The following is a 20,123-nucleotide window of genomic DNA, read 5'->3' as shown; positions in this document are numbered from 1 at the left end:
AATATAATATAATATAATATAATATAATATATAAAAATATATTTTTGTATATAAAATATATGTATTTTATTACAGTGGAGCTCTGTAACTATTCAGGATAATCACAGGGAGGTTGAAGTGGGATCAGGGCTGTCTGTGCCCCAGACTTGCTAAGCAAGAAGGGGATATTAAACCCTTTCTCCAGTTTACACCTCCTTCCTGGCAAATTCCCTCTTCCTGAAACTGACCAGGTGCTTAGAATAACGGACCAGGAGCAAACTCCGCCCTCTGGGGAAGCCGGTCTTCTCAAGTGCAAGAACACCTGGGAAAGAGCATCCCAAGATCGCCATCTGGTGGCCACACTGTAGAACACATAGCCTGGCCAGTTTAATGACCGATCCGGTGGGCAGCTACCCTGAGGCCATTTATAAGAGAAGAGCCACAGGCTGGGACTCCTGGTGTGGGACACCCGGTGATGTCTGCTAATGGGGGCTGCTTGGGAGCAGGTGTCTGTGAGGTACATCCCTCAGGCCACACTTGGACAGGGAGTCAGAGACTGCTCTCCCAGGCTTGCTGCCCTGGATTCAGGATAGGTTACTCCAGGGTTTCTCAACCTCAACTCTATTGACATTTTGGGCTGGACAGTTTCTTGTCATGGGGGGGTGGGAGGCTGTCCTGTGCACTGTAAGCAGTTTAGCAACATCCCTGGCCTCTGCCCAGTTCCAGTCATGTCAACCAAAAATGTTCCCACATGTTGCCACATGTCCTTTGGAGAAGGGGGTAGAAATCATGCCTGGCTGAAAACCACTGGGCTACTCAATGAATTCACTATTCATTTAACAGACATTCCAGTTGTTAGCAAAATGGCAGAGGGCGGTGGTGACTGACTCTGTCCAAGTAGATCAGCAGCCGTCCCCAGGGACCCACGGTGTGTGAGGTTCAGAAAGCTGAGATAGATCAGTCCCAAGTCCCAGTTTTCTGGAGCACCCCTCCATAAACTTTGTCCATGGGGTCCTCCATCCGCCATACACGTGCACAGGTACTATGAAGCTCACCCCTAGTTTAGGTCATAGGTCCTTCCTCTAAACCTCAAAGGAAAACAACATCTGTTCACATGAGGATTAGGTGTGTTCATCTCATAATCCTCAGAACCAGGAGAGTCTGTAGTCATAAGAACAGCTACTGTTGGTTTTTTTGTTTGTTTGTTTGTTTTGTTTTGTTTTTATCAGCACAAAAGAAATGCCAAGCCCTGCGGTCAGCATTTTGCTGCCTTCATTCCTCACTATCGCTCTGTGAGGTGGGTGCCATTTTACAGGTGAAAATTGGGCCACAGATAGGTTAAGTCCTATGTCCAAGAGCTTGTACTTGGGAGAGCTGAATTGTGAACTTGGGTTCCACACAGCCTTCTGCAAGTCCTTGCCATCCCCAGTGAGTTGACTTCTCACAAGCCGTTGGGAATTTGTCATCAGTACATCATGGCGTAGGCTTTCATGAAGTTCTCCTTTTCCTCTGCCTTGGGCGTGCTTACTTTGTCTCCTTGACCCACTGGAGGCACCTCAAGCAACGGGACCATGGCTTTTGCTTTCCTTGGGCTGCTTTCAGAGCCAGCAAAGTGTTTGGCACAGAGGTGCTCAAAGGCACCCAACAGGCCCACCAAGGCAGCTCCCTTCCATGCAGAGTGGGCCCTGCCTAGAAGCCCCCAGAGTCCCACAGAATTCCTATTGGCTCCTCTTTCCTTAGAACCATACCTAATGAAGAGATCCATCTCATCTCCACCTACATCTCCCTCTGGTGGCAATCTAATTAGGTTCTCTCTACAATTAACCATTCGTAATTAAAGAGGAGCAAAGCCCATGTGTCATTCTTAAACTTCATCCATTAAACAACAATGTCCAATTTTGAAATCCCTCTTCAGACAAGGAGAAGTGGTACATGTGTGGGATAAGAATTCTCCAGATATGCTAACCTAAATTTAATTATGCAAGGAGAACAGAGGTTTAACTTCATTCTTCCTGGAAGTGCTATAATTAAAACTCAATTAGGAGCAGTGCTGGCCAGCATCATTATTTCAGAGTCACCTTATTGAAGAGACAAACAGCTCAGTGCTGCTCACGGGGATGCTGGGCTGAAGCCTTTTCCAGGGAAGGGGTCATTGGGTCCATCTTCGGTCTTTCAACATCTTCTAGAAGCACCATTGGTTCACTTGCTTTCTTTTCATTTGTAACTTTTGAAGACTCTTCTATCTGAGCATCTAGATCAAAGGAAGAAGCAGCTGTTCAGATGTCTGATCTATTAACAATTCACTTATGATGGGCCTCGTGGTTCACATACAGTATCTTGTTTAATCTTTACCTCAACTGTAGAAAGTAGGTATTGTCGTTATTGAAAGACAAGAGCGTCAAGGTTCAGAGAAGTGAAAGAACCCGCCAGTCACACCATTGTGTAATGGTGGGACCAACCAGGCTGCCTCCAGAGTCTGTGCTCATTGTGTTATAATGAACATTTTGAAATAGTTTTCCAAATATCGGATGTTTAACATTAGAGGCCACCTTACTCTGTTTTTTAATGTCAGACATACGAAAAGCAAAAATCGGGGTTCTGAAACTCTTCTTGCATGCATTGTGTTAGCAAGAAGGCCAGTGAGCTTCCTTTCCTAAACCCTTGCCAGGAATTTGGGCGATTCTTCGTGGTTTGGGATCAATCATAAGGGAACTATAGTGTTTCCACTGGCTACAAGGGGACAGGACCCAGACCCCACACCATGGTTAGAGAAACACAGCCCACGTACAACCCACGTCTTGGGTGGGGCTGTCTGCACAGACCACCCATATCAGTGACAATCGTGGCTCCTTCTGGGGATTGCCACCAAGAGGACACGTCAGCCAGACCAGGGACCTCACCCAGGGCCACCGCTTACAGGACAAGTGGACCTGAGATCCAGCTCCCATTCCGCTCCAGACAAAGAGAGGCTACCTCTTTTCATTTGCTCACAAGGGCTGATGACGGTGGTGTGACCCTGCTGGTTTCAGGGTGCCCAGGCCCACAGCCCACCAGACCTGCGGCTTCTAGCTCTTTCCACACAGAAAACAGAATACATTTGAAACCTCTGGAGGTAAGCCTGAGGATCTACCCTGATTTCTCTTCCTTTTCCAGAGATCCAAGACCCTCTCCACTCATATCTTCTCTAATTATTTCATTCTACCACCCCCTGGGTCTCTGCCTCCTGCCTCCCCTGGTGAGTGGAATTTTGTTTCTTTAGGGTTAGCTTGGCTGCCAAAGCATCTGCAATAGGTATGTGGTTGAAATCCCAGGAGGGGCTAAGAGGGGGTAACCCAGGGGTGCTTGGCATGGTTTGCTGCACAAACAGAGCACCACTAGTTGGAGAAAGGCAGGAGGATGAGGCCAGTGAGCTGAGGGCTTCCAGTTGGCTCCATGTTAGGTCGGAGGGTGAGCAGTTTGTTGGGTCATCCATCCATCCCTTCCTTTAAAACCCACGCACTTCCAAAAAGTACTTGAGATGGTTTGAAACATATGCAATATCGAAGGTGAAACCAAAGAGAACGTGATACAACCACTTTAGAAAACTGTATGGAAGTTTTTAACAAATGTAGACGTGTACCTACCCTTCGACTGAGCAATTTTATTCCTAGGTCTTTACCCAAGAAAAAATAAGTCTATGTGTGTCCATGAAAGACTTGACAAGAATATTTGTAGCATCTTTATTCAGAAAAGCCAAAAAAATAAAAATACCCGTGTATGTATCAAAGGACAATGAAGAAACAAACTATGGTATATTCAAACAGTACATTTCTATTCAGTAATAAAAGGGAATAAATTTCAAATAGATGCAGTATGGATGAGTCACACGGAAATTATGCTGGGTGAAAGGAGACAGACACAGAAGTATTTGTACTGACGAGTCCACTTACATGATTTAGGTCAAGAAGCAGCAAAACTCATCTGTGACAACAGCCGTCAGAGCAGTGATTGCCCGGTGTGGGTTGGGGGAGCAGGAAGGAGACTGAGTGAAGAGGGCATGAGGGAACTTTCTGGGATGCAGGAGATGTTGCTTACCTTGATGTGAGTGAGAGTTACACACTATATGCATTTGTCAAAACTTATCAAACTGTATTCTTAAGACCTGTGCATTTCATTTCATGTAGAATATACCTAAGACAAAGCAGAACGAGCAACAAAAAACTCCACAAATTGCATAAGAAACAACAAATATAGAAACAGTCTAGAACCAGATGGGCTGCATTCAAACCCTGGTCCAGCTCTTACCAGCACTGGGACTTGAGTCCTACTTAGTGGATGGTGAATTCTCAATGCTATTTAAAAAAGATATTAATCTTTCAGGAAGCTTACCCTTTCCCTTGGACCATATATGGAGGTTTCCAAGATGGGGCTTTAGGAAGGGGCTCACAAACCTCTCAAAAATGTGCTGAGCATAATGTACATTTATGTTGGGAGCGGGTTCATGGTTTTCCATGAGACCCCTAAGATAACTTTTCCAGGATCCCAGAGTGAGGTGACTCTCACAAATGAGCAACAAGGTCAAACACTGAGCCTTCTAGTCCCTAGAAGTGAGTCACTAAATCCAGGTCCCCTTACAGGAGGAGATTACACAGAACCTGGCCCTCAGAGGTGCCTCCCAACCAGGGAGAAGGAGTAACAAACATGGCTTCTTGGGGCTCAACTGGAAACAAGGCCGAGCACTGTGCTTTCCCCGTCTTGTGAGGGCAATGATGCTCATCTGTGTGGACCACTGAGCCAGGGACACAGGGGGCAGGAGGGCAGGGCTGGGCCATGAGAAATGCAGGTGAGAGAAAGCCTCCAGTGTGTAGGGAAGCTGTGGGAAGCTGTGATTCAGACTATCTGGAAGGAGTGAAGGGTGCTTGGAAAGCAGGGTGAACAATGGAGTGGGAAGCCATGCCCAGGAAAGGGCGGCTCCTCCCTCTCTCCCCCCGCCTTGCCATTCGCCTCCAGCATCTCCCCCAGCCTTGCCTCCTGGCTTCCCGCTCCAAGAGAAAGCTGTTGGAGTCTCTCTTCAAGGTCCTAGCTTCTACTCCGAAAATGAAGAATGGCAGGCAGTAGAGCTTGGTCCAGCCCTACCGTGAGGTGAGGGACAAATGGTTGTTCATGAACAGCCGAGCAGGACAGAAATGACAGACTTTGGAGGCAGACAAACTGAGATTTGAGGGCTCCTCACTGGGTGACCTTTAGAAAGACTCTTCACTTCCCTGTGCCTCAAGTCATCATCTATAAAATAGGGATAAAAATCGCTCCTTCACGCGGTGTCATCAAGTCTGCACTGGGCAGGGCCTGATGCTTAGCAGGGCTCTGTACACAGTAGGCACCACATTAAAGCTCCCACAGCTACTACGGCCCCCCTGGGAGCTTCTGACTTCCTTCCATCTGATGAGTTCCGTGAGTGCCGTTTAGATTCATTTATTCATTCAACTCATAAGCCACGAGCCCCAGCTGAATGCCAGGTGCTATACTAGGCCTCAGGAGCGTGGTGGAGAAGCAAACGGGCATGGCCCTATCCTTCTGGCGCCCACGGGCATCTCTGGGTCACAGCAGCTTCTGCTTGCATCCAGACACTCCTTGGGAGAGACTCTGGCGCCCTGCCTTCTCAGCCTGCTTGACACACTGGGGCCCGTGGGGTGGGGGCGGCTCGCAAGCATCAGCAGGTTCCCGTGAGTTTTCGCTGACGGCACCTCTCATGAAGGTGCCGGAGATAATCTCCTTGTTATCTGATTCCCTGTGATTCATCCCTGCTGGGTGCTAACAGCCACCCTGGTGTCTCCCCGGCTCTGCCTGGGGCCTGGAACTGCAGTACACCCTGCAATCCAGTGGGAAAAGCCACCACATGCACGTGGGCTGGGAAAACTGGCACAGTTCTAGGGGTCCCTGCCCGTGGAATTGGCCCTGGCTCCGGCTTTGAGCACTGGCAATGGTCGTCCTAAGATGGAGCCAGTGCAGCCGGCCCAGTCTGTCCAGCAGCTGGGGAACAGTGGTGTCTGAGAAGCAGCAATTCCCAGGACAGCAGTTGGGGGGGGGAGAGGGGCCACTAGGGGTCTGCAGGGAGCACACCCCCACTGCTCGTAAATAACAGCATTGACCATCATTCTTGTCATGGGGCCCATGATCCCTTATCCAAAATTCTGGGAGCCAGATGCATTTGGAAATTCAGAATTTAGGAAGTGGTTTAAGAAGGTAAATGGTATAGGGCGCCTGGGTGGCTCAGTCGTTAAGCGTCTGCCTTCGGCTCAGGTCATGATCCCGGGATCCTGGGATCGAGCCCCGCATCGGGCTCCCTGCTCGGCGGGAAGCCTGCTTCTCCCTCACCAACTCCCCCTGCTTGTGTTCCTGTTCTCGCTGTCTCTCTCTGTCATATAAATAAATAAAATCTTAAAAAAAAAAAAAGAAGGTAAATGGTATAAATACTAGATTTTTTTTTTTAAGATTTCATTTATTTGTCAGAGAGAGAGAGAGAGCACAGCAGTGGGAGGGGCAGAGGGGGAGGGAGAGGGAGAAGCAGGCTCCCCACTGAGCAGGGAGCCTGATACGGGACTCGATCCCAGGACCCCGGGTTAATGACCTGAGCTGAAGGCAGACGCCTAATGGACTGAGCCACCCAGGCATCCCAATTCTAGGTCTTATCTGGTCCCCAAGGGGTCTGGGGCAGCATCCTATAAGCAAACACACTAAATGGATGAGTATTCAAAACAAGGCAGAGAAATAAAGAATATAAATGATTTCACATTCATTTAAGAAGGATTTACTGCCAAACAAGTTATGCAAAAACATGGTTTCCTAAGCCCTTTTTGGATTCATGATCACAAAGAAGGGATTGTGGAGAAGTGCTAATTACAAGAACAGTTATAACAACAATCATATTGTCTCTACAACTGTGTTCTTGATCCTATCCAAGGGGGGGGAACACCTCTAGAAAATTACATTTGTACTGATCGAACACATGCACTTTAAATAAAAACAGCATTTTGCTAGGTCAAGGCCCTGCCCTCCCATTGCCATACCTAGTATACTCAGCACCCCCAGTATGGGAGTTCTGGACCTGCCCCTGCAGAAATGCCCACAGAAAGGCCTGCGTGAGGAGATGCCTAGAAGAACTTCGGGCATCGAGCACCTGCTCCCAGAGGTGAACAGGGACTGCAGGCACTCTCAGGGAAACTTTAAGGACCAGCCTGGTACTTCTGCCTAAAACAGAAAAAGAGGATGTGTGAGGGCTGTTTCTCCCCAGCTTAAAGTGATTCCAGGAGTATGTGAGTGCGGGAAGTGGGGACATGGCCTCTTGGAGTGGACGTGGGCACAAGGTTGGCTGGAGAGCCTGCAGGAGGCCTCTTGGCTCCAGGGGCAACACCTCGCAGAGCAGCCGGCTGGATGGGCAAACTGCACGTTCTTGTCTGTGTAAGTCCTTTCCATTATCCCTGACCTTGAACAAGGGCAGTCAGAGCAGAGGCAGAGTCCCTGCTCCTGCAAAGCCTCAAAGGGCGGTCAGGCTCTGGAGGTCTCAGCATTGGCCACTGGTCACAGGGAGGCACTAATGAGGGTGTTATAGGTGCGTCTCAGTCACCTGAGGGCCAGTCCAGAGACTTAATTATTAACCTGGCTACCAAGAGACATTTACACACTAAAGATGAGGAACTTGTGACAAAAGAGAAGAGGTACGTCTGAGATGCAGGGAGCTGAGAATGGCAGGTCAGCCTACCGTGAAGTCCTCCACCACTGCCCATCTTGGAAGGGCTCCCTTAGAGAGAACGATGACTTCATGAACACAGGTGATGTTCCCATGATTGTTGTATCATCAAACAATCCTTTGGAACAGGGTGCTGTCGTTCGTTTCATATTTGCATCCAGAAAGGAGGGAGCCAGTGGTGGAGCTGGGATTTGAACTCCTGTCTACTGAGTCTGAAGTCTTGCAGTCTCCTGTTGCTGTCTGTAATACAGTAAACACGGGAGCAGTGCGGAGTCTCCACTGAACTTATACTCTTACACTGGAGTGAAAAAGGGAGTTTATGATACAACCAAAAGAATCCTGGGGCCCTGCTTTACCTCCTGTTTTTTATTTTTATTTATTTTTTTTAAAGATTTTATTTATTTATTTGACAGAGAGAGATAGTGAGAGAAGGAACACAAGCAGGGGGAGAGGGAGAGGGAGAAGCAGGCTCCCCGCTGAGCAGGGAGCCAGATGTGGGGCTCGATCCCAGGACCCTGGGATCATGACCTGAGCTGAAGGCAGACGCTTAACGACTGAGCCACCCAGGCGCCCCTACCTCCTGTTTTTTAAATAGTCGATCCAAGGGCTGCTAATGCAAGTTAATACTGTCAAGCATTTGTCCATAACTTACAGTTCACCAAGTCCTTGTCCATGTTGCATCTCATTTTGATACTCTCAATGCCAAGGCAAGAGCTGTAGAGGAAGACTTCACGTTTCTGTATGATGAGTCTGGGAACCAATGGAGACTCACTGAGAAATGTTCATCCTCCCTAGCTAGCAGGCAGAAAGCACGGACTCAAACATCAGCTTCCTTTATGATGTATCTGGTGCCCATCAGCTCCCCCTCATTCTACTTCAAACTTCCTTCCCAGGCTTCCTGACATGGTCAGCCTCTACCCAGTTCGTGCAGGTTTACTGCTTTGGGTTCCAAGAACCTAAAGATTTATATTGCCATGATTGATTTATAATGTCATAAATAATGTACTCTAAGAGTTAATTTCAGAGAGTTGACATCAAAGGATCACTGAGTGTAAGAGTAATGTTTCTTGACTCCAGGGACAAAGAAACACCCACTGGGGGATTGTGCCTCCATCAAACCAACTTCACTTCCACTATCTTTAAAAGAAAATCTTCATAGTGAAAAATGAGCTTACATGAAATCCAGCAGTCAGGTGCCTTCCCATGTTTATACCTGTTTACTAGTTGATGACTTCACTTGGCAACTCATTGTGAACTTTTTTTTTTTCCAATTGAACCTCCCTACTCTAACCTACTAAGGGGCACAAATATTGATTTCAATACTTGCAGTGGACTAGCTTCTGTGTATGTTTGCACTCAGCTTGGAGGCAAGCTGCAGCTGGGCCCAGGGCACATTTCCATCATGCTGTTGGGGGCCCAGAACTCACGTCCAGTCTACTGTGTAGGCTCATCTGCATCACTTCATTAACCTCCCAACAGCGTGATCTCACCTGTTATGCTATTGATCTAAAAAATTTTTTTGATTCAGGGCGCCTGGATGGCTCAGTCGGTTAAGCGTCTGCCTTTGGCTCAGGTCATGATCCTGGAGTCCTGGGATCGAGCCCTGCATCAAGCTCCCTGCTCAGTGGAGAGTCTGCTTCTCCCTCTGCCCCTCCCACTGCTTGCGCTCTCTCTCAAATAAATAAGTAAAATCTTAAAATAAATTTTTTTATCCACTTAGCACCTACGGCAGAGTTTTATTCATATATAATCTAAAATGAAAGTTTCATAAACCAACTCTTACCCTTAATTATGAACGCACTCTGAAATTTTTCTTCTCATATTTCTTTGTTTTTATTTTTATTTATTTTATTTATTTTTATTTTTTTTAAAGATTTTATTTATTTATTTGAGAGAGAGAGAATGAGAGAGAGCACATGAGAAGGGGGAGGGTCAGAGGGAGAAGCAGACTCCCTGCCGAGCAGGGAGCCCGATGCGGGACTCGATCCAGGGACTCCAGGATCATGACCTGAGCCGAAGGCAGTCGCTTAACCAACTGAGCCACCCAAGCGCCCATATTTCTTTGTATTTAATGCTGGACATCTTTCACTAAATTGATTTTATAATCCACTAATAGGTTCAGATCTACAGTTTGAAAAACACTGGGCTAGGTGTTCTCACTCACTCTCTTGTGTCTGATTGCTTCCTCTATATGAGATGAGCTGCTTCTGAACCGCTACTTTTGGTTTTGATCTCCCTCTGAGCTACAGACTACTCCCCACCTGTCTACTGAGTGTAGACAGAAGAACTCAAGTAGAAACCAACACCTTCTCCCTTCTCCCCACCAAAGTTTCTTTCCCTTGTGTTCCCTGGGTGGGATCATTCTTGATTCAGGGGGTCAAGCCTGGTTGGTGTCTCCTTCTGCCCCCTTCCACTGCCCATATCCAATCAAACATTGAGTCCTGTCCAATATCCTTGCTAAATATCTCTTGAATCCACTCAGTCTTTCCAACACCACACTCTGTCCCCTACCTGAGGCCCACCACTGTCCCTGAATTGTTCTTCTAACTTTCCAGCATGGTCCCCTCCAACCTACTCACCATACCGGGAGAGGAGTTCTTCTCCAGTGTGAATCTGATCAGTTCACTCCTTAGCTTTAAAGCTTTCTCCTGGAACTTGTGGTAGCATGGTTCCCTTTGCCTAGAACCCTCTTCCATCTCCTCACCCCAACCCCACATCTGCCTCTGCTTAGCCCCCACCCAGCCTTCAGGTCTCCACTGAGATCTCACTTGCTGTGGGACCGCCTACTCTGCGTAAACAGGGAATGCAGGTGAACTCTGACCCAGTAACCACTGTCTGTGTTTCTTAAGCATCTTCCCCTCACCTATCCCGGCACTCACCACCCTGTATTATAACTGCATTTTTTTCTTTCTGGAAGCCTCGTAAAGACAGAGATCACGTCCATCTACTTCTCTGCTGTAGCACTGGTGCCTGACCCAGTGCTGGGCAACAAATGTTTGTTGAATGAAAAAATGATATACCTTGTAAAACATTCTTCTACTACATCATTTTAAGGAAAGGGTCTAGTGTATTATTGCACAAAGGTACGGCGATTTACTTGTGTCAGGTGCTTAGATAGTTACCTGTTTTTCTGATTATATACATTATGACAGTGAACATCTTTGCACACCTTTCTCAACCCATAATCTTCATTATCTTCTTGGGCTGAAGTTCCTAAAAAGTGGGTTGCTAGGTCCCAATTCATGCATGCTTTAACAAGTCTTGTTTTATATTGCCAGACTGCCCTGCAGGAAATCTTGGCTAATTTGCAGTATTACCAACAATATAAAAGAGTGCTCATGCTCCCTCATCTTCAACGACACTGGGTTTCATCTTTTTTTTTTTTAATCTTGCCCAATCTAAAAGGCAGAAAATAATTCCCTGTTGTTTCATATGAAATACTAGCATTGACAGTTTTATAATATCCTTTCATGTGTTGTTCCTCCTGTGACAGGTTACAGGGTTGCACATGATAACAGCTGTTGTTTATTTTTTTAAAAAATTGTATTTATTTATTTGACAGAGAGAGAGACAGTGAGAGCAGGAACACAAGCAGGGGGAGTGGGAGAGGGAGAAGCAGGCTTCCCGCTGAGCAGGGAGCCCGACACGTGGCTTGATCCCAGGACCCTGGAATCATGACCTGAGCCAAAGGCAGATGCTTAACAACTGAGCCACCCAGGTGCCCCACAGCTTTACTGACACAGTAAAGAGTGTCTACTTGGGGGCACCTGGGTGGCTCAGTGGGTTAAGCATCCAACTCTTGGTTTCAGCTCAGGTCATGGTCTCAATGGTCATGGGATTGAGCCCTACATGGGGCTCCACGCTCAGCATGGAGTCGGCTTCAGATTCTCTCTCTCTGCCCCTCCCCCCAACTCGCGTGCACTCTCTCTCTCAAATAAAAAAATAAATCTTAAACAAAAAGAGTGTTCACTTGTAAGCACTGTCATACAGAGAAGAGAAAGGACACTGTTGAGAACTTTCCACATGTAGGCATTGTTAGAAAGTTCTATTTACATGACTCCTCCCCAGATCCTCACAAAACTCTGCAAGGTGCATAATATTGCATCTCTTTTACAGGAAAGCTAACTAAGACAACAATAAATTATAAATTAATAGTGACAAATGATTATAAATGTGAAAATATTTATTGTGCAATTACTACGTGCCAGTTATAGATGCTTAGTGCTTTCAAAGTTTCATTCAATTCTCGCAACAACCCTATCATATATGTACATGTATAATTTTTTGACAAAGAGGCCAAGGTAATTCAATGGGGAAAGGATAAGCTTTTCGACACATGTGCTGGACCAAATGGAATCCCACAAGCAAAAAAGTATTTTTCAACTCTTATCTGATGGTATAAACAAGATTTAACTTGTAATGAATCATAGACCTAAATGTAATAGCTAAAACTATGACAGTTACAGAAGAAAATGTGACAATAAACTCTGTGGTCGTGGGGTAGGCAAGAATTTCTTAGATAAAACACAAACTACATAAACTATAGAAGAAAGAGAGTAACAAATTGGACTTGAGCAGAATAAAAAATCAATCTATGCTCTTCAAAGACACTATTAAGAAAATGAAAGGACAAGCCACAGCCTGGAAGAAAATATTCTCAAAGTACATATCTGATAAAAGACTTATATCTTGAATACATAAAGAATTCTTACAACTTTATGAGAAGACAACTCAATTTTTAAAAGAGTAAAAGATGTGAACAGCGCTTGAGTCAAGAAGATACCCAAATGGTCTATAGGCCTAAGACAAGATAATTAAAGCCAAAATGAGATACCACTATACATTTCTACAATTGGCTAAATTTAAAAGATTGACAATACCAAGTGTAGATGAGGAACGGAGGAACTGAAACTTTCATACATTGCTGGTGGGAAAGCAAAATGGTACAACCACCTTGGGAAACAATTTGGCAATTTCCTATAAAGTTACATTATACTTACCATGTGACCCAATAACCCTACTTGTAGGTATTTATCCCAAAGAAACTAAAACACATTTCTATGCAAAGAACTGTAGCAAATATTAATAGCGGCTTTATTAACGAGAGTCCCCATATAGGAAAAAAAAATCCCAAATATCTATCAAGAGGTAAATGGGAAAATAAAATGTGGTCTATCACAATGAAATATGGATCATTCTGTAAATAAAAAGAATTGAACTATGCACATATGTAATAACACAGATGAGCCTCAAAATAATTATGCTGAGTGAAAGAAATGAGACACAAAAGACAATAGAACGTCTGGTTCCATTTATAGGAAATTCTAGACAAGGCAAAATTAGAGTGACAGAAATCAGATGGGTGGTTGCCAGGGCTGAGAATGGGAAAGTGATTGCAGAGGGACATGGGGAACTTTTGGGAAGTGAAGGAACTGTAGTTTTATATCTTGATGTTAGTGGTGGGTACACAACCATGGACATTTGTCAAAACTCATCATGTTGTACAGTTAAAATTTGTGGGTTTGACTGCATGTAAATTGGACCTCAATAACGCTAATTTTAAAAAGAAAGAAAAAAAGAACATTCAATGCCTATTGTAATGCAGAAATTTGACTTCTGGTTTCATACCAACCTTAGGGTGCACACAGATGCACTAAAAGGCCTGCCCAATGATGTTCATAGCTGTCTTATTTGTAATAGCCCCAAACTGGGAAACACCCAAAACGTCCACCAGTGGTAAAATGATTTGTGGTATATCATACAATGTGTTCTTACACAGCTGTTGGAATAAGCAAACTACAGCCACATGTAATATCCCAGACGACTCTCACAGAAGTAATGTTGTGCTAAAGAAGCCATATGCAAAAAAAAAAACAAAAACAAAACAAAACCCACACATGATATAATTCAATTTACAGAATGAGGCCAAACGTATCTGTGGTGACTAAAGTCAGAATAGTGGCCGCCTCTGTAGGGGAATGTGACTTTGAGGAGCATGAAGGAGTCCTCTGGGGGTGGGAAATGTTGAATGATGAGCAGTGGGTGGGGGTTGCACAGGTGTATACAGATGAAAATGTTTAGGAAGCTGGACACTCCAGATTCATAAACTTACTGAATTTAAGTTATACTTCAATAAAAAAAAATGTAAAGACATACCTTAAAAATATTAAATGCCAGTTCATTCCAATTCTTTGCTTTTAGACTTGGCAGACATACAGACCAGCTAGGCTGTGGTTCTTAACTGTTGTCAATGAAAACATGGAAATTGGTAGTATATACAATGAACATGCTGAGCCTCCTTATAAGTGAAGACTTGTCTGAGAATTATCTTGATGGTTTGGAAGATTACTGTACGTGCAATCACTGTGTTTGCATTGAATGTGCTAATCAGAAGTATTTCTTATCTGTTTATCAGATCAGATTTCCCAACCACTGCTTCAAGGGGCCCTGGAGCCTTGTGAAGACCTGATTGTTGGCTCCCTGAGAACCTGTTAAGAAGAGCTGTGAGCAAATATCTGAGCAGCAGGAGGCATGGTGTGAACTTCAGAGACCCCCTCTGCTGCTGTCCTGTCACTGATGGATCTGCAAGCTTGCTGTAGTCAGGAGCCCTCTTTACGGTCTTTCTGTCCATTAAAGTCTTCTTCTTCTTTTTTTTTTTTAAGATTTTATTTTTAAGTAAACTCTACCTCCAACGTGGGGCTTGAACTCACAACCGTGATATGAAGAGTTGCAATCTCTACTAACTGAGTTATCCAGGTGCCCCTGTCCATGAAAATCTTTATCACAAGTGGGTGGGTTGTGAGTCCAGAGCTCATGAGCTAATCACAGTATCACTGGATGGACACCAGGTACTGGGCCAGGAATGTTACATGCATTATCTAATTTAACCCCCACAGTGACATTGTCTGGGAGAAGTAATAAGTATTCTTCCTTAGAAATGAGACAACGGTGCCTCAGAAAAGTTAAGTGACTTGCCCAAGTTTGCAGAGCTAGAAGTGGAAGAGCTGGGACTCAGACTCAAGGCTTCTGACATATATGGGTTTGACTCATCTAAATCCTAAACCAATCCCTCTCCTCAACGTTATTCCCTTGGTGCACAGCCCCAGCTCCTCCTATGCTCACATGTTTGTTTGGGTGGCTAGTCAGTGAGTCTTGAGACCTTCTCCTCAGGCCCATGCCTGACACCCTGGCATCAAGGGCAATCAAAGCACCTGTCTACAAGGGATAAATGTCCAGGAGAAAGGCCTCCCCAAAACAGATTAATGGTGCAGTCTAGCTGTTTAGAGCAAGGACTTCTGGGTAAAAATGGCTCTGGGTCACAATGGTGGCTCTTCCATGGAAGTAGCTGTTTGACCTGGGGAAAGTCACCTAACCCCTTTGAACTTCATTTGTTTCCTCTTCTGTAAAACAAAGATATTAGGAGACATATCATATGTTCGTAGATAGGAAAACTCAGTAATTTGAACATGCCAATTTTTCCTAAGCCAATCTATGCATTCAGTGCAGTGCCAATAAGTTCTCAGGAGGACTGCTTTTCATAAAACTTGACAATATGATGTTAAAGAATACTTGGAAGTCCAAAGGATTAAAAATAGTCAAGACATTCCTGAAGGCAGAATAGGTTGGGAGTAATTTGATACCAAGACTTATCATAATATTATAGATTACATGACAAATAAAACAAATGAGACACATCACTAGACTCACCCCTGAATGGAACGGTAACACGAGATGCGGACATCGTAGACAGCAGGGGCCAGGCACTGGGGTCGGGACTCCTGGTTATCCAAAGAGAAAACAATAAAATTGAATCTTTTTCCTCCTTCATATATTCTAGACTTTGTGTAACTTCCAGATGTACTGAGCACTTACAGGTGAAGGGCACAACTTCAAAACTTTTCAAAGAAAATACAGGAAGTATCTTTCTGCCTGAGTGCAAGACAACTTCTTCACCAAGACCAAAGAAAAGCGCTGACTACCAAAAGGAAAGAGTAAGAAACCAGACTACATTGCAGTGAAGAACTTTGGTGTCAAAGACACCAAAAATGAAGTGAAAAGACAAGCCATAAACTGGGAGAAGATGTTTGAAACATCTGTAACTGGTAAAAGATTAGTATCCAGGCTATATAAAAAGCTCTTGCTAATACATTAAAAAAAAAAAAAAAGACAACACAACAGAAAATGAGCAAAAGGCATGAATAGGCATTTCTCAGAAGGGATACCACAATAAACAAGTGCATTAGAATTATGGAAACACTAAATAAGAATATAGGGAGGTGCCACCTTAGAAAATATGCTAAACTCTGGACAAGATATCAATGAATAGGAACGTTTATGTTAATTTGTTTCTGATGGGTGTTTGTTTGATGCAGTCTCTTAGAAAAACAGTTGAGCCTTTGGATATGTGTGATGTAGCATTCTGTTTCTAAGTATATATGCTAGAGCTGGGTCAGCAAACTGTGGCTTACGGGCCATTTTGGCTCTGTTTTGTTTTTGCTAAATCAAATCTCGTTGTTGGAACCCCGCCAACTCACCTGTTTACATCTCATCTGTGGCTGTTCTTATTCTAAGACAACAGAGCTGAGGAGCCGCAACAGAGACCATAAGGCCCACAAAGCCTAAATATTTCCTAAATGGCCTTTTATAAAGTTTGCCAACCCTGATCTAGAGACATTTTTAAAGCCTAATTTTGTTTTGGTCTATCACTTTTTTTTAAGCCACAACATTTTTAATAGGCTTTATTTCTTAGAATGGTTTTAAATTTACAGGGAAATTTTAAAAAAACAACAACAGTGCGGAGCATTCCCACATGCCCCCTCACCTAGTTTCCGCTATTATTAACATCTGACATTAGCCTGGTACATTTGTTACATAGTCATATGTTGTTACAAACTACAGTCCCTGGTTTATTCACGTTTTCTTAGCTTTTATCCATTGTCTTCTTCTGTTTCAGGATCTCATTTGGGATGCCACACCACATTCGCTTGTCATAGCTCCTTCAGCTCCTCTGGGCTATAGCAGTTTCTCAGACTTTCCTTGTTTTTGATGACCTTGACAGTTCTAAGGAGTACCAATCAAATATTTTGTAGGATGTCCCTCAGGAGGAATTTATTTGATGTATTTCTCATGACTGGACTGGGTTTATGGGCTTTAGGGAAGAAGACCAGAGAGGTAAAGGGCCATTTTCGTCATTTTATCAAGGGTACATACTAACGTGATTTACCTCTGCTGATACTGACCTTGATCACCTAGCTGAGGGAGTGTTTTTCAGGCTTTGCCACTGTCAAGTGATTCTTCCCCTTACCCCCCACCCCTGTGAGCTGCACTCTTTGGAAGGAGGTCACTGAACAGAGCCTACACTTACAGGGTGAGGATGTATGATTTTATTCCTTGAGGGTGAAATATGGATAGAAATTATTTGGAATTTTTCTGCAAGGGAGATTTGCCTCATTTCTCCTATTCATGTATTTATTCAATCATTTGTATCAGTGTGGACTCATCAGTATTTATTTTGTACTTTGGGTTCAGGATCCAATACTACCTTATTTTGTGACTTAAATTGTTCCAGATTTACCACTGGGGGTTCTTTCCATTGGCTCCTGGATCTCTTTGACAGACCTCTATCAATGCAGGTGTGTTAAATTCTTTGAGCACTTCATTACTTTCTAGCACCAAAAGACTCCAGGCTCATCTTGTATATGTCTTGCCGGGTTCCAGAATCAGTCATTTCTCCAAGGAGTCCTGGTTCCTTAATAGGACAATGGTATTAGGACCCTAGATGGGGGTGCCAGTGTGCTCATTGTTATTGGGGGTATCACTGCTTCTGGGCTTTCTCAGCTGGTGGAACAGGAAACATGCCTGTGTGTACTAACCCATATATCCCTATATGTATTTCTATATATCACCATCTGAATTTATATATTTTTTAAAGATTTTTATTTATTTATTTGAGAAAAAGAGAATGAGAGACAGAGAGCATGAGAGGGAGGAGGGTCAGAGGGAGAAGCAGACTCCCTGCCGAGCAGGGAGCCCGATGCGGGACTCGATCCCGGGACTCCAGGATCATGACCTGAGCCGAAGGCAGTCGCTTAACCAACTGAGCCACCCAGGCGCCCCACCATCTGAATTTATATTAAGCTAAACATGAGATCATACCAGTGTCTCCAAGTCTGACCCATTATCACTTGGATCATTCTGGCTTCCTCCCCTTGATTATCTGTAAATTCCCACTCCAACAATGAGACACCAGTCTCCCACCCACTGCCATCCATTTATTCCATTGTTCGATTCCAGCATACGTGTTTAGCACTATCAGAATAATTATTGCGTGAAACAACTTTACTAACCAGAGTATGGTGCTTTCGTGCACTTCCCTTTGCCCTTAGTCTTAACTTATTTCCAAAGTTGCTTGAGTTGGCACCTTTCCTCCATCCCCTACTGGGGGGTTGTTCATTCATTTGCAAAACACTTAAATTCTCTCCTCACCATCAGCTTCCTTCACAGGATCCTCTGTCCTTCTAAATGTTTTTTTTTGTTGTTGTTGTTTGTTTGTTTGTTTATGGGGGGAAGGGGCAGAGGGAGAGGAAGAGAGAGAGAATCTTAAGCAGGCTCCCTGCCTAGCAGGGAGCCCAACACGGGGCTCGATTTCACTACCCTAAGATCATGACCCAAGCTGAAATCAAGAATCAGACACTTAACCCATTGAGCCACCCAAGCGCTTCCATCCTTCTAAACACAACATATATTAAGGTTCATTCTTTGTGCTGTGAAGTTCTGTGGATTTGATAGATGCATAATGTGTATCCATCACGGGATCCCACTTTGAGGCGGTGAAACTCATTAGTAATAGTTCTGCCACTTACGCAAAAATAGTTTCACCACTCTAAAAAATACCCTCTCCACTTCACCTCTGCCCTCCCCGATCTTTTTATGGTCTTCTTGAGACATTGTTACATATGTATAGGAGAGACATGAATGAGAATGCTCTCAGAAAAAACTAGAAGCAACCCAAATGTCCACTGACAGGAGGATGGGTAAGTAAGTTGAAGTATACTCCAATAATGAAGTCTCATACAACTGTGACCATGACACTAATCCTGTTACAGGTAACAGGGGTGAATCTTGGACAAGTAGTAGAACGTGAACAAACAAGTCCCACAGGACCTCGAATGCAAGCAAAATGAAACAATATAAAATAACCAGTTTTTAAGAAAACAAACGAAAAACAGAATTTGGGATAATAATTACTGGGGGCAGAAGCAGAGGAACGAGATGGGGGAGGGGGACAAAGGCATAGAAGAAAGTCAGCAGTGATGCCTAGTTCTCAGGGGTAGTTCATAGCTATTCATCATAGTATTATGATTTTAAATTTGCACATTTGCGTACACGCATATAGTATATTATTATAATATTAATAAACATTTTTAAACTGACATGATAATACCTAATTCATGGCATGCTGTGAGGATTCAAAGAGAGAGTATCTGTGAACTCATTTCCACAAATGGTAACAGTTGTGCTTATGATGAGCATTCTCACCTCCTCAGAAATCACTGTCAGTCATGTCAGCTCCCTGTTTGGGTCACCCCCCTGACCTTGAGTTAGGCCCAAGCCTGCACCTTTCTTGTAGGTCCCCAGCAGTGAGGCACTCAGTGCCTTTCCCCTGATATCTCAAAATCCATCCTGAGACTCACGGATTTGGGGAGCCAGAAGCGAGTTTAGAGGTCTTCTGCTACCACCTTTTATTTTGCACTTGAGGGAAAAGGGGACTGAGAGGTTGAATGGCCTTCCTAAGACTATTCGAATCTTTTGTGAAGTAGCCAGCCGTGGATGTCCACCTTCCAGCTGCGCATCCCTCTGTTAAGAAGGCAACCCCCCAGTGAGTTAGTACTTCAGACCCAATATTGCAGATGTGGCCAAGCTGAAAGGAGGTGGAGAGTAAAAAGAGGACAGATTAAGGGGGAAAGATATCCATCTCCAAGTTTAGGATTTCTGATTTATTGGCTCATTCCGTGTGGGTCACTACAGAAGGGGACTGGGGACTTGCACGTAGGCTGTGGCTGGTGTAGTACCCACATGTGGCCACATGATGTCGCCAGAAGCCAGTATTTATAGACAAGCCACTAGGGCTCCCACCCGCGCCTGCCCTTCAGTTCCTATCAGCAGAAAGGATTTTGCTGAGGCTCTGAGCCGCCTCCATTCACTTTGCTAACAAAAGAAACTAACAAGCAAGTCCTCAAAATAGTTTCAGAAGGGAAAGGATTACCTAGACCAGTACTGTCTGATAGAAATAAAATGCAAGCCCTATATGCCAGTTGAGTGTATCATTTTAAATGTTTTAATAGCCACATTAAAAGAAAATAAAAAGAAATAAATGATATGAATTGTAATAATATTTTATTTAGCCCAATATTCAAAA

At 44.2% G+C, this 20,123-nt stretch overlaps 1 long non-coding RNA gene across 1 annotated transcript; it reads right to left on the bottom strand.

Annotated features, from left to right (window-relative positions):
* Window positions 1–6,628: 6,628 nt before the first annotated feature.
* Window positions 6,629–15,484, bottom strand: LOC118012537. The gene is made up of 4 exons (XR_004679743.1): window positions 15,413–15,484; window positions 8,358–8,455; window positions 7,718–7,945; window positions 6,629–7,206 (listed from the first exon to the last, which is right to left on the bottom strand). It is a non-coding gene; the product is annotated as an uncharacterized LOC118012537 (long non-coding RNA).
* Between the last annotated feature and the right edge of the window lie 4,639 nt (window positions 15,485–20,123).

Source organism: Mirounga leonina, unplaced genomic scaffold (genome assembly GCF_011800145.1).
Source record: "Mirounga leonina isolate KUSES-001 unplaced genomic scaffold, KU_Mleo_1.0 Mir_151, whole genome shotgun sequence".
Lineage (NCBI taxonomy): Eukaryota > Metazoa > Chordata > Mammalia > Carnivora > Phocidae > Mirounga > Mirounga leonina.
Note: the sequence above shows the minus strand (reverse complement) of the source record. Positions and strands in the feature narration are given on the sequence as shown.